Source organism: Lipotes vexillifer, unplaced genomic scaffold, assembly GCF_000442215.2.
Source record: "Lipotes vexillifer unplaced genomic scaffold, Lipotes_vexillifer_v1.1 scaffold2194, whole genome shotgun sequence".
NCBI classification, from domain to species: domain Eukaryota; kingdom Metazoa; phylum Chordata; class Mammalia; order Artiodactyla; family Lipotidae; genus Lipotes; species Lipotes vexillifer.
The window spans coordinates 269,785-284,082 of record NW_006777784.1 but is presented as its reverse complement, the minus strand read 5'-3'; the positions used below and the strand labels follow the sequence as shown (position 1 = coordinate 284,082).

At 37.8% G+C, this 14,298-nt stretch overlaps 1 protein-coding gene across 1 annotated transcript in view; it reads right to left on the bottom strand.

Annotated features, from left to right (window-relative positions):
* Window positions 1–14,298, bottom strand: part of MYO16 (myosin XVI) — a 463,256-nt gene that overhangs the window by 181,391 nt on the left and 267,567 nt on the right. The gene's annotated exons all lie outside the window — the stretch shown is intronic.

Sequence of the window (14,298 nt, the reverse complement as noted above, 5' to 3'; positions counted from 1 at the left end):
TGGGGGGGGGGGGGGGGTGATGTGCCAGGTTGCATGTGTAAAATCTGCTGAACTCTACAGAATACGTGCACTTCAGCCTTGTTAGCCCTCAATAAAACAGTAAGAAAATGGTACGCTCACTAGGATCACAACTATGCACAGGGACAGAGAGATCTGGGGTTGAATATTTGTTAACTCAGAAGCACTCGAATGCATGCTTGCTTTGGTGCTGCCCCGTCCACCATGATGTTGGAATAGTGACCCTTCCTATGGTTGGCCTTGGCTCCCACAAGAGGCTCAAGCTTCATATAAAGACATGAGTAGGAAAGAAAATTACAAGCAAGATGTCTGAGTGACCCTGAGGTTGAGATGGATGAATATAATCACAGCAGTGTTTACGCCGCTATTGTTTCCATTTGTGTCTGAGATTTGTATCTAACCTCCTCCCATGTCTGCTGACTCTTTGAAAGCAGAGCCGTATTTCTTGGGGATGCCTTCAGACTAGTGCCCTTAGTCCCTCCAACAAAAATAGAGAGAAGTAAGTTCTTGTGTTCAACCAATTCTCTGGATAAGTGAGTCAGAGAGAAGCTAGAGGGAGGTTCCGTGTTACTGATGTATGTAGGTGTAAGGAGGGGTGATGGATTTCCTTCAGGGACACATCAACCAAAGAAGCACACCATGCCTGAAAGGTTTTCAAAGAGGCAAAACAAAGCAACGACGTGAAATCAACTCAGCTGTAGTTTACTTGTGCATTATCCTTGCTGTTTCGAAGTCAGGGGCCAACCATATTCTATATGCCAAACAATAACAAGCGGTGTTCCATCCATATGCCTCTAACCTAGGATCCTGTATCATCGCTTTTGAAAGACCTTTTGTAAATTGTCTACTGTCAAAATAAAAACCTACACGAAGATGCAGGGATTCTGTAGCTTATCTGCCTTTCCCAGGAAATGTATATTTCAGTCTCTTATCAAGCAGATATGTCTCCTTTCCTTTTGGTCTGGGTCAGTTGGTAGGTGACTGCAAGACGAAATACAACAACAGGATTCAGATCAGGTTGACCCCGAGTGTTTGGGAGATCCATGCCACCTGATCCAAAGAATCCATGTGCATCAAATACAGGACAGGCTTGAAAGAAGAGTGAACTCTGAAGGTGTATCTGAAGGTCACGTTTTGGCTTTAGACAAGCCCGAGGTTCACAGGGGAGAATGTGAGTCAAGGTATATGGCCAAGGTCAGGCAGGGGATGCTCTGGATAGACGCAGGGAAACTCAAAAGGTATAAAACCCAATTGGGTGGGTCTGGTTTGGAAGGCAGAGTAAAGGCAGGATTCCACAGGGGTGGGTAATCCAGGTAGGTTAGGTGGGAGTAGTTTTCAGAATGCCATCAACTGCCATCTGCAGTTTCTGTGATCTTTGCAGAAAAGGGATGATTACTAATTATGGGGAGGGGAGTGTCCCCTACGTGTGAATGCTCTATGTGAACGGGTGGGCAAGTGCTAGAAGGCACATGCTGTTCTGCAGAGAAAGCCAGCCATGCGTTGCCACAAATACTTGTGGATGAGGCCTGCAACACAGGCAAAATTCCTGACCCTCCCTGGAGTTCCTGACCTTCTCTGGAGCTCGGTCTTGTTAGGCTAGAGCCACTGGAAGAGCTGAACTAATCCAGGCATGGTTGTGAGAATTTGCAGGTGTGATCTGATCTGCAGCCTTTAAATTTCACCTATTAATAGTGGTACTACCAGTTGTACTAAGACTCAAGGATCCATTGAATCTGATGCATTTTAGCATAACCTGTGTTGGAGGGGGCTGACTCAGAGTTCACCCCCTGGCATAAAGCAGTGAGCCACCAGGTATTTGGATGTGACTGACATCTTCCAAAATACCCTGACCAGGAATCATAGACTCACAGGTCCTGAAAGCAAAACCAAGCCAGAGAGATAAGCCAAGGCTCCATTTGTGGGTAAATGAAATGTGATTATCACAGTTTCAGAGACTGAGAAAATTAATACTCACGAGACATAAAGGTCTTACTAACAATTTCATTAACGTTGTGTCAGGCTCAGAATAGAAATCCAGGTCTCTTGATTTCTATCACCCTTTTAAAAAATTAAAACACAGCTAAAAGATAAAGTTGCTGTATTCATAAATTAACTACCATGTACTTGAACATACATACACATACACAAAACATGAGACCTACATAACATTTCAACCCACTAGTTGTAAACTATGGTAAAAAGTGCTGTTTCATTTTTCACTTATCATGCTTTTCTTTTTTTTCGCAGCTTCACTAAGATTTAATTACATACAATATTGTGTCAGTTTAAGGTATACACCCTGCTGATTTGCTACACAACTGCAAAACGATCACGCTTTTCTTAATAGGGTTCCTTTTCTCCCTTCATAATAATTCTCTTTGAATACACCGCCCTCCTCCCCTTTTTATGAGGTTTCTGCTATTTAAGATTTTAAAGAGCACTTTAGGATACCTTTGCAATTTAATAGTAAGGTTTGAAAATCATAAATTCTTATTACCCAAAGCTTTGTGACTTTACTGCCCCCCAGAAGATGATGGAGAGAGAGTGTGAAAGTACTGGGATGGGAGATCATCTCAGAATCCCTCCGACCACCTATGAAATGGACACCTGTCTTGCCAGCAATCACCTTCAAGTATATGTGCTCACAACTTGTGGCTCAAAGTTAAATTAATGAGATAGTGACTTGTAGCAAGTGGATAGTGCTGGGTAGCCAGCCACCCCAAAACTCAGCGCCCCAAAACATGAAGTACTTATTATGGTTCTAAGTCCTTCTGTCAGTGTGGGTGGCCTGGCGGGGGGGTTGACAGGTGCAGGATAACCTCCTCCGCTCAACGCCTTGGGGTTGGCCGGCTGTTGGCTGGCTAACAGTGCCTCTCACTATCCGCAGGAGAGCCCGGGCTTATGTGCGAGTGGCAATGACCGGGACCTTAGACTAGTGCAAGGCCTTAGAGCTGGCACATCATCATTTTTGCTGTATTCTCTCAGCTAAAGCAAGTCACAAGGGCAGCTCAAATTCGAAGGAAGTGAAAACAGACCTAAACTCTGGATAAGAGAAGCGTCAAAGCTGTATTGGACAGGGCACGGATGCAGAGAATAAGCAGTTGGGGCCATTTTTTTGCAATCTACCAACACCTCTTCACTTGAGAGTGGCTTTGAACTACTTTATTTATTAGCTCACTCACCTTTTGAATGCATAGGTACTGAGCACCTACTTTTGCAAAGCACTCTGCCGGGTGCTAGACACGCAGATACAAAGAACAGAGGACAATCGCACCCTCAGGGCCATGTCAATATATAGATATGTTAAACTTTAAATAATAATTTTGGGGGGAAATAAAGAAACCATTTATATTTTTTAAAGGTAGCTTTAAAACGATGCTTTTTAAAAATCATTTTCTGACCATTTCAATGTGGGAGACATTTTTGGAAAAACTCAGGTGTCAAGTCTGACATAGTGGGGTTCATACTCCAAATCTACCACTTCTTCCTGGCTGTGTGACTTGGGCCAATTACTCAACCTCTCTGAACTCCGGTTTCCTTATCTGAAGAGGGGAGACAATAAGTCCTTCCTCATGCCAATGTCAATATTAAATGTAATAATCTCCAGCTCAAAGCCCGGCTCGCTTACAGGTAACATCCAGTAAACAATAACCACAATAAATGCACCTTCCCCACTTCTCCCGTCTGCTTGGAAAATGTATTTTTAATAAGACTGTACATGAAGAAAGAAAAGTTAAAAGCGTGCAGCTAACAAAAACTAAAAATGTCCTTTCGTTGAAAAGCCCATCCTTCTCGATGAGAAAATTATATTAGGAAAAGGCAAACAATATTTAAATTGTGGGACTGACATTTCCTTCCTGGTGTTTTCTTCAGGGAGCGGCAGGGTCACCAAGACCCGGAATGGGACACCCTTCTCTCATCTCGGAGCTGCATGACGGCGTTATTTATTTTGGCAGAACTGCCACTACACTCAAATGACAGGCACAGAGGAGCATAATAAATGCAGATTTGGTTAACTCTATCCAGCAGGGCAGGGTATCAGGGGGTTGAAAAGAGGCCAAATGCATTTCCCCAGTGAGAAATGAAACAAGAGCGTGGGCACGGCCAGCAATGCGATGAATTTTATCCTTTGTATAAAATATACAAGCTTTAGCCTCTGCACTCTTGGCTCAAGAAAGAGCTAGAGAGGAATGCTCGCGGGTTTGTATTAGCCTTAAAATCACTGAATTTCTTACACACTATACTGAATCTATTTGACTCAAATAATATTTGCAAATCGCATAATAGCCATTATCAAAAAGGAAAAACACTACTGTTTGATACTAAAAATGCCATATTCTCATAGATCTGAAAGAAATCTCTTTTCTTCCTCCCATCGCCTAAAAACGTGCACTTAAGGGAAAAATACGTAGCTCTTCATTGGTTCAATAAGCTGCACTATTCTTTAAACAGTTTATCACATAATCATGATTAATATTTATATTTAACCATTACTGTGTCCATAGTATGTGGTAATTTTTATAATAAGGGTGGTAAATTTTTAACCATCATTTTGTATTTATTATGTAACATTTAATTTTTGAGTAATATAATATACATGCTACTTTGGTAAACCTCTCATATTTTTTATTTCTCTGGATCCTTCTATTTGAAAAAAAAAGTATCTCACAAAAAAATGAAAAGCAAATGTGCAATTACAGAGAAAAGGTTCTTAGCTCTTTAGGAAATCATTACACATATGGGTGTTTTGGTAACGAAATGAAGCAGAAGGAGAATTATTTAGAAAGCAGGTTTGGTCTTAGATATTTCGCTAAATTGTGTAGTTTTGGTTGTCATGACAATAAGCACCATGATTTAAATGTCTATGCAGAAATAGAAGTCACTCGTACCATATTCATAAGAATCAAAGCAATATCATTATTTAATGGGAAAAAGTTCCCCAATTTGGATGAAGGAGGGAAAAACATGGTGTGCAAATTTTATTTTTCTGACAAACTGCTTGTTATTTCATCTCTGAAACAAAAATAAAGACAAAATATTTAGAACTAAACAAACGAAGGAAGTGCTACATATAAATCACCTGGAATGCACTAAGAGGTACTCAGGAGATACTTTATAGGCTCAGGGTCAACGTAATCATCAGAAAGTATGAAACAAGCATTCCCGTCAGGAAGTCAGGAAAAAAAAAAGGAGAAAATTTCAAAGAAAGTTAAAATAGGGTATCCTAAAACTGCAGAGCTTAGTAAAAATAAATAACATAAACATGAGAAATGACAACAAGAAAAATAAATTGATTTTTGAAAATAAATAATTCTTACAGGCAAATTTCAGGCAAGACTTTCCAATGATACTGGAGCAAAGGCATAAATAAAGAATGTCAGGAATGTAAAGTTGCCAAACTAGAATTATAAGAGATATTGATTGGAGGATTATAAATAAAACAAAACTGTGATTTAGTTGGTGAATACATTTAAAATCTTAAAGTGGACGACTGTCTAGAATATATACGACTTTAAAAAGAAAGAAAATAATCTGATTAGACCTATAAATTTTAGAATAGTATTCATAGGTGAATTCTCCCTTCACCTCCCCAAAAATTTTTAGGGAGAATTCCACCAGGCATTCAAGGCACATATCACCTTCATTTAACACAAACCATTTTAGAAGAGAAGAAAAACAGAATTGCTCTCAGCTCACTCTTTTACATAGACGTAATAGCAAAAGATTGTATAACAAATAAATAAAATCTAATCTCACTAATGAAAATAAATGCAAACATCCATAATAATGACTAGAAAATTGAATTTAGTTCATCATGACCAAATAGGGTTTACACCAAAAATGAAGAATTATTCGACATCAAAAAACATACATCAATAAAATTTGCCACATAAGCTAAGAAAAGGAGAAATAATCTTAATAGATAAAAGAAAAACATTCAATGAAACAGCATCCATCTATGGTTGAAAACATTTAGCAAAGATTATCTACTGGAACTCTACATAAACAGATTAGTTACTGACAAATAATTAGAGGTATTACATTGATTGGGAAACAAGACAAGAATATCTACTATCACCACAAATTTTCAACATTGTATTGGCAGTGCTAGCCAATGCAATAAAATAAGAAGAAATAGAAGACATAAATGATAAGGAAGACAAAGATAATTATGATCATTTACATTATTATATTCCACAGGAAAATTATTAGAACTAATAAGAAAAGTCAGCAGGGTTTCCTGATATAAGATCAACATATGAAACTCAAGATTGAGTATTCCAATAAACAAATTAAAATATAATAGAGGGCTTCCCTGGTGGCGCGGTGGTTGGGAGTCCGCCTGCCGATGCATGGGACACGGGTTCGTGCCCCGGTCCGGGAGAATCCCACATGCCGCGGAGCGGCTGGGCCCGTGAGCCATGGCCGCTGAGTCTGCGCGTCCGGAGCCTGTGCTCCGCAATGGGAGAGGCCACGACGGTGAGAGGCCCACGTACCGCAAAAAAAAAAAAAAAAAAAAAAAAAGGAAAAAAAAAATATATAATAGAAAAATAGCACTCATCATAGCAAGAGAAAGTACAAAGTACTTAGAAAATAATCAAATAGAAGTGTGCAAGAAATTGATAGAAAAAACACAAACATATTTAAGAAATAAAAGAGTGTATGCAGAAAGAAATATAGATCATATTTATGGAAGCAAAGAATCAACAGTCTAAAAAGGCCAATTCTCCCCAAATTAATCTATAAATGTAGTTCTCATCAAAATCTCAAATGAATTTCTTTTATGGACTAAGTCAAAATTAATATAAAATTCATATGCAAAAATAAAGATCCAGAGAAGCCAAAACAAATAAGAAAAGTAAGAACTTATTATGAGAACTTATTAAAACAATATATTATTGATACAGTTTTAGTCAAAAAGATTAAACATCAGGAGGAGGTGAAAAAGCATTTCTAATAAATGGGATAGAGGTAGTTGAATATCCATCTAAAATATAACATTATATCAATTTCTCATATAAACAAAAATAAATTCCTAATGTACTGAAAATCTAAAGGTTTAGGAAAAAACGTAAGATGACCTTGGAATAGGAAAAGAATGTCTATGGTAAGTCCCTGAAGTCAGGTCATTGTATATAACTGAACAAATATCACCGTACACATATGAGCACGTCACCACCGGGCAGTGCAGAATCTGCATTGCCATGTACAACCTCACCTGTAATCAGGGAAAAATGCAAATTAATATTCTCCCCACAGTTCTGCTACTAAATATATACCCCAGGGATAATTCTAAACATATATCTCAGGATGTGACACTGTAATTGAAATGAAAACAGACATAAGTGTCCATCGAAAAGGAAATAGATGAGGATATTGTGGTTTCTCTTCAGGGGAATTAGTGCAGCAGTTACAAAGAATTAATTAGCTCATTACGTATCAATATAGTTAAATCTCAAAAACTATGTGGAGTTAAAAAGGGAAGTACAGAGTACAATGTACTCTATGATAGCATTTCTTTAATTCTTTAATGACTCACAGTGTTATATACTCGTTTTGAAACACCAATATCTAGATTAATTTTTAAAACTGGAAAATTTACACAAAATTGATGATATTGTTGTCTCTGGGCAGGAAGGAGAGGAATCGACTTATGTAGATGAACAAAAGTAACTTCAGCTTTTAGCTGCAATTTTCTATTTCTTTTGCATTAAAAAAAATCGGACGCAAAAGTGACAAATGTTAATCGCGTTAGATAATAGGTAAGACTTGCCTATAACCCTTTGTACTCTCCTTGATTATTAAATCTTTCACCCCCCCAAATACAGTTAATGAAGAAAGATATCACACAATAAATGGAAAAAAACTGAATGTCTATTTTCATTTTCTCACAAATGCACAGCAGCTGTTTTAGTATTTCTATAAGGCATTTGGGAATTAATGATATAAATTCATTTGTTAAGAATTAAGTACTTTATAATTAATAAGGCAATGTACAAAATATCATTTTACCAACTCTTAATTACGTATGGACTGTTGGTATAAATTTTTAGATTATTTTTCTTTTCGACTTGTAATATCCATCAAAGAACTTAAATCTTTATAATCATTTTAGTAAAGTGCTAAGGGGGAAAGTTGAAACTAATAAGTAAATATTTGGGTTTTAATCAGATTTATTTACACATTCAGTCCCTCCTTCAGGTTTCACTTTGTACTTTTGTGTCTGAAATGAGGACAGATCATCTCCATGACCTTTTTCGAACTTTTAATAACAGTTTATAAAATATATATCGAATGAGAGACAGAGAATGAGATTTTACTTAGGATTCTCAAGTGATGTTAAATATATCGTATGCTCAGATGTTTTCTTTGGGAAATTAATTTCCAATTTTCTTATCAAAATAACAGTGAAAAAAAAAACCATTTAATTTCTAGACATTTTCTCCACACTTCACTTTCTTAACACCCGGTTTACCATTTAGATAGTTTCTTAACCTACTGCAGCCCCTAAAATCCTGAGAAGCATTACAAACTCTCCCTCACTGAGATTCCTTGAATGGACTGGGAGAGCGGTGTGTGGTTTGGCAAAAGTACTTAATTTTGATATCCCTCTGCTTTGCAGTGGTCACAGAGCCCCACTGAGCCCACCCTGAATTAGCGAGAATTCATACAGACCAGCTAGTCAATGATGCGGACAGTCGCAGGGAGTAAAAAATACCTAAATCTGGAGTTAGGTGACAACTACACAAGTTCCATTACAGATTTGGCAGGGCGGGGTTGGGGGTAGGGGCATGCAGACATCTGACAAATCGCGTGGCTTCTTTTCAATAAAATCTTTCCTCACCGTCTGACTCAGGAAGGAGGGAAACATTGCTCACCTTAACCCTTCCTGTTGGAGAGAATGACGGTGAGCCCTCAGCTAAGGCGAAGGTGACCATCTATAAGGAAGCAGGGCGGGAATTCAGGTTGGGGGGCTTGAGCGCCTAGGTCGTTTTGAGAATTTCAAGTCCCAATAATGGGCTATTTTCATCACCTGGGGTGCGCCCAATTACTGCCACCATTGGAAAAGATTAATCTTCAAATTTTCAACTCAAAGAGTTAACCTGACGGAACTCATTTCCTTGTAAAAGATAAAACAAATTATACTTTTGTAAGAACCATTTATAACTATTTATGGCTACAATCTAGCCCTTTTAAAAAGTCATAGGTGGCATCTGACTTCTTTTAAAAAGCCTTTTGGTTAAATAATTTAAGAAGAAAATAATCACACACACACACACACACACACACACATATCCTTGATTTGAATTTCAGGCTTTTTCATCCTGGGAAATACGAGATGGTACAGAAATCATGACAAATCCCCCTGCACAAAAAGCAAAAACAACCTATAGATGGAATTTGAAAACTGTCCTAAGATGCCAGGTAAAGTATTATAGGTGATCTATGCAAACGGTGTAGGTATAAACCATAATCCAGCAGATACCTTTGATGGTTTGCCTGCAGTGCAGAGGACGATGCTCCATCTTCAGGCCCCTAGAGCTTCACAGACTAAGATACTGACTTCCTGTCTCTAATGGATGAGATCCTTGACAAATTCTCAGTTAGAGCTGCAAATCTAATCCGCTGAAAATAATCTTAAAAAGATTAACATTCTGGGCCTCCCTGGTGGCGCAGTGGTTGAGAGTCCGCCTGCCGATGCAGGGGATACGGGTTCGTGCCCCGGTCTGGGAGGATCCCACATGCCGCGTAGCGGCTAGGCCCGTGAGCCGTGGCCGCTGAGCTTGCGCGTCCGGCAACGGGACTGCGCGTCCGGAGCCTGTGCTCCACAACGGGAGAGGCCACAGCAGTGAGAGGCCCGCGTACCACAAAAAAAAAAAAAAAAAAAAAAAAAGATTAACATTCTTACTGTTATATTAGTGTAGTAAAAATTACGTTACTCGTCTATCAGGTGGTATCTCTGTAGGTTTTTAAAAATCACAGATTTTATCTAAAATTAAAAAGATAATTTTCTATTTAAGAAAAGGTCAACAACAAAGTAATTACAAAAAAATAATTTGACTTAAAAATCCTCAAGAACTACCAGGGGACTATGAACCACATTGGCGGTATTATTTCAGAATTTATTAACTTGTTTAATCAAAAAATTGAGAAGTTAATACAGTCCAGGAACATTTATTTCTTTGAGGGGAGAGTCTATAAGTCCCCCAAATTGTATGGAAAACTGTGTGTGAGTTTATGCCATTCATCAGATTCTCAAATTGGACTTCGACCTAAAAAAAAGGTCCAAATACATTATAACATTCCGTAAGTACATTAAGTGCTACCTGATTGCATCAATGAGAAACAAATGGAAATCATAAGAAACTTAGATATCATTTCAATATAATATACAGCAAAACACTCTCTTCTGTTTAAAATCCTTGGAAATTCAACAAACGTGCATACACACCACTAACTATTCATAACTAATAGTGTACAAACTGAATTCTCAGTAGAACAAAACTAAGGAGAATTCCCAAATGAAAACTTAAGCCGTAAATCCCCTTAACCCGGCTAATTCACCTTACATTCATTTCAGAGCATCAAGGTAGAGATCAGCCTTCTCTGCCATTCAGGAAGGCAGTATTTAGACCAGATACAGACTACCCAACAGATTAAACCAGCCTTCAGATTCTTCAAGGCTATCCTTCCTTTTTCCCCATATGAAACATTTGTTGCCTCTAATTAAGAGCGAATAGCAAGTCTCACCTATTAAGAAGTGCCATTTTTCTGAATATGAATATGAAATTGATTGTTCCGATCTTATTAGTGTAGATTCGCTACATGCATTTTGATGCATCGGATGCTGTCAGATGCTGGAGAGGACCGTGCTTGCCTGACACCCCGATAGGACCTTAAATTCACATCCTACTGCACATGCACTTTTGTCTCATTTCAGAGAGTGAGTTGTCAGTTGTGAGACATCAGGCTCCACTATTAACATCTCCATCCTTTACGATGACTCAGCCAGACTGCTGTGGAACACCCGCGCCACGTGGCAATAAGCTGATGGAAATCTTTCTGGATGCCTAGGACATTCCATACTGACTTACAAAATCATTTTCTTATAATTAAACCATGTGAATTTAGAAACAGGATAAGATGCCAAAAATATCCGACTGATGATTTCAGGAATTAAATCACTGCATTGATATGTGAATTTTAAAACAAAATTACCCAGCAGTGTACATGAGTAGTGGCATTTGTATTCTTAAAGAACAAATTATTTCCTTTATCTGCTATTCTCCAAACAACCGAGATTACCGAAGCAACAGAAAACCAAGAGACTGGACTGTATCTAGGGTTTCTACCATGGCCTCCTTCTGCATTTTTTCTCAGTCCTCATTTCTCCACAATAAGTGGCCATAAACTGAGACGCCTTCTTTCCAGACATGACCACGAAGATTTTACCGTAGCAAAACCACTCTGGTTGTGTCAGGCACTGTGCGGACAGCCTTGTGTGACCTCTTTTATCCTCAGATAGTCCTGGAAACCAACCAAAGTTCTTGCAATCAGGTGCCGTCCAAAGGAACAGGCTTGGACACAGGAGAACTCAGGATAAAAATGAGTTGAAATTAATCGTAGGGTTCGGTATCTGAAGACAGCTGGAGAACTCTCCCAAAGTTTCTATGATTCATTGAAGCGGAATGTAATTAATCATAAATTACTAACATGTTTATGTTTAGCTCAACTAAAATATCAAAAGAATGTAATATAGTATAAGCATATGTAAGACCCGAAGGCTCAGTGACAAACAAAAAAAATCTCCATGTGTATGCCTGAAACTCAGTTTATTTACTGTATTATATTTGCATGCCAAATTGTGCTCTCCAAAAATGTGGATTTCAGATCATGCAGCCATCAATGAATGAATAAATAAAGTATATCTCCAATACCCCTCTAGCGAGTTACCTCCTAAACTTCATCTATTTATAACCTTCAGTCTACTTATTGTTAGGGTGCTTCTATGATAAAAAGGGGATTGTTCCATAGGTTATATTTCTCAGGTGTCCCCGTATATATAAACCATTGCAGTCAGAACTCATGATGAAAATGAGTTAAAATAAACTGTAGGTTTCTGTGTCTGAAGACATTTGGAGACGTCTCCCGAAGTTTCCACAACCCCTCTGCCTGTCCAAGACTCTCTTAACTTACAGGTGCCTCTGAAATAGGCAAGTTTACACCAAAAATCTACTGAAGATCTCGATTCAGGAAAAAGAATAATTTCAGATTTAACACTGATAATTCAATCCTGGGAATGGAAGTGCAGCAATTGTGAAACAGGTCCTATTTTAGGAGATGCAAAAATTATTTATCATTTGAACATTTTCAAGTTATTATTATTCGCTACACCTCAGTAAGAATCTCTGTCTCATCTCACGATCACAAGGACGATAAACCTGTTTGGAAACCAGCTAGAAGAAGTCGAATTTTTTTAAATGTGTAACATTGTTTACATTGTACCTATTTTGCTATAATCCAGAAAATGAACCCAGCATTCTAAGAACAAACATGTCATCTGCTTAAATTTCACTTGTCTTCCCTTTATACCTTGTTAGAGTATATCCTATTTATATTTATTCTCTCTTGCAAATTTTACAAAAATTACATAGTGTGAAAAATACTTCCGACCAACATCAAGCGTGCCTGTAACCACAGGAACATATATATTTTTTAATATAATCCTTTCTAACACAATTATAAAATTTCCAAAAGAAATTGGGGATTCATAAACAATAAAAGCCTATTCTAAGTTTACCCAAATTTTGAGACTTCTCTGTGACTTAGGAAATGGGTCCGTACATCTGCAAATCTTTAAGCTTTGCGTGAATTTCCGTGAATTAGAAATACTGCAAACATAACCTTTCTTTGCATTATTTTTGGATTTAAATTCAGGTTTGGGTTACCCATGGGAGAAATAGAGAAGAAAACATGGGAGTTGTGACTCAAATGAGAAAACTGTCTTTTAGAAGTTAAACTTACGATACATTAATTCACCTCTGATTTTCCAATAATCCTTGTCCTTATTCATTTGCTTAGTAGAGAATCATAAAGACAAGACTCATATCATACATTTGCACATTGACACAATATTCCCACTGGAAGGGAAGTAATGTGTTTTCCAAGGTTTATGTTTTCATTTTCTCTGTGTGCAGTCAAAAGTCTTGACTCTGTATAAGATTTTTCATTCATATAGTTTAAGGCTCTGTAAGATTTAAATGTCAAATGGAAATTTTCTAAAAGTTTTTATGTGCAGCTGGATTTATTTGTTAATTTTTTCAACGTCAACTTCAGCAGAGCTGCCAGTGATTTTATACAAGATTAATTTGGTAGTCTTAGCCTACTAGTACTGTTCTGTGAATAGTCTTCATATTTAAAGGGAAATCACAAATTGACAGTAAGAAATAATAAAACCCAGAATCCTCACCACATCCAATATCAGTGTATATCTGCTAAAACACAGGTAACGCTATAGCGACCCTCAAGTCACAGACTATATATTGAACATGTTGATCAATGTGCAGTGGATTTTTTATGTGTATATTTTAGTGAGAATTTAGTACACCTCTGTCCTTGAAATCTTCTGAGATATCTGTATTTATTTAAGAACCTTCCCATTAATACATATTAGTCCTAATGTTTTCCAAGTAACCTCTAAAAGGAGCCGTTTTCGGGAATTTGGTGACGTCTGTATGGACACAAAGAAATCCTCAAGAGGTTTCATTCAAAGACCAGCATACGTGTAAAGACTCCTGGATGCAGTTTTGCTCCCAATGGCCTGCCCTGCCCAAGGTCATTATTGGAGACAAGAATACTAACAAAGTTTTCCACTGACAAGATGCCAAGAAGATCTATCATTTTTAGATGATCAAACAGCCCTGAAACACTACTCCTTAAAGATGACTAAGGCCAGGAGTCAAGATGGTTACCATAGAGATGCTTCATCAAATAATCCACAAAACAAGTGAAGAAAACAGGAGGAATTGCCAAGCTGAAACACATCATCAAATTGTTTCTAGAGAGACATGGGCTTCTCAACGGACTGAAGTGCTTTAGATATTCTTGAACTGTCTTCTTCCCAGATTTATACATTTTTTATACTTCTTGGTGATTAAAAGGCCATAGATGCCTTCAGTCCAGAGAGAATGCATTTGCGTCTCTATGCACGAGGGATGATTTGATTAATTTATCCAGGGCTGTGCGTATGGGCAGAGGGGGCTTGCATCCCTTAAAATT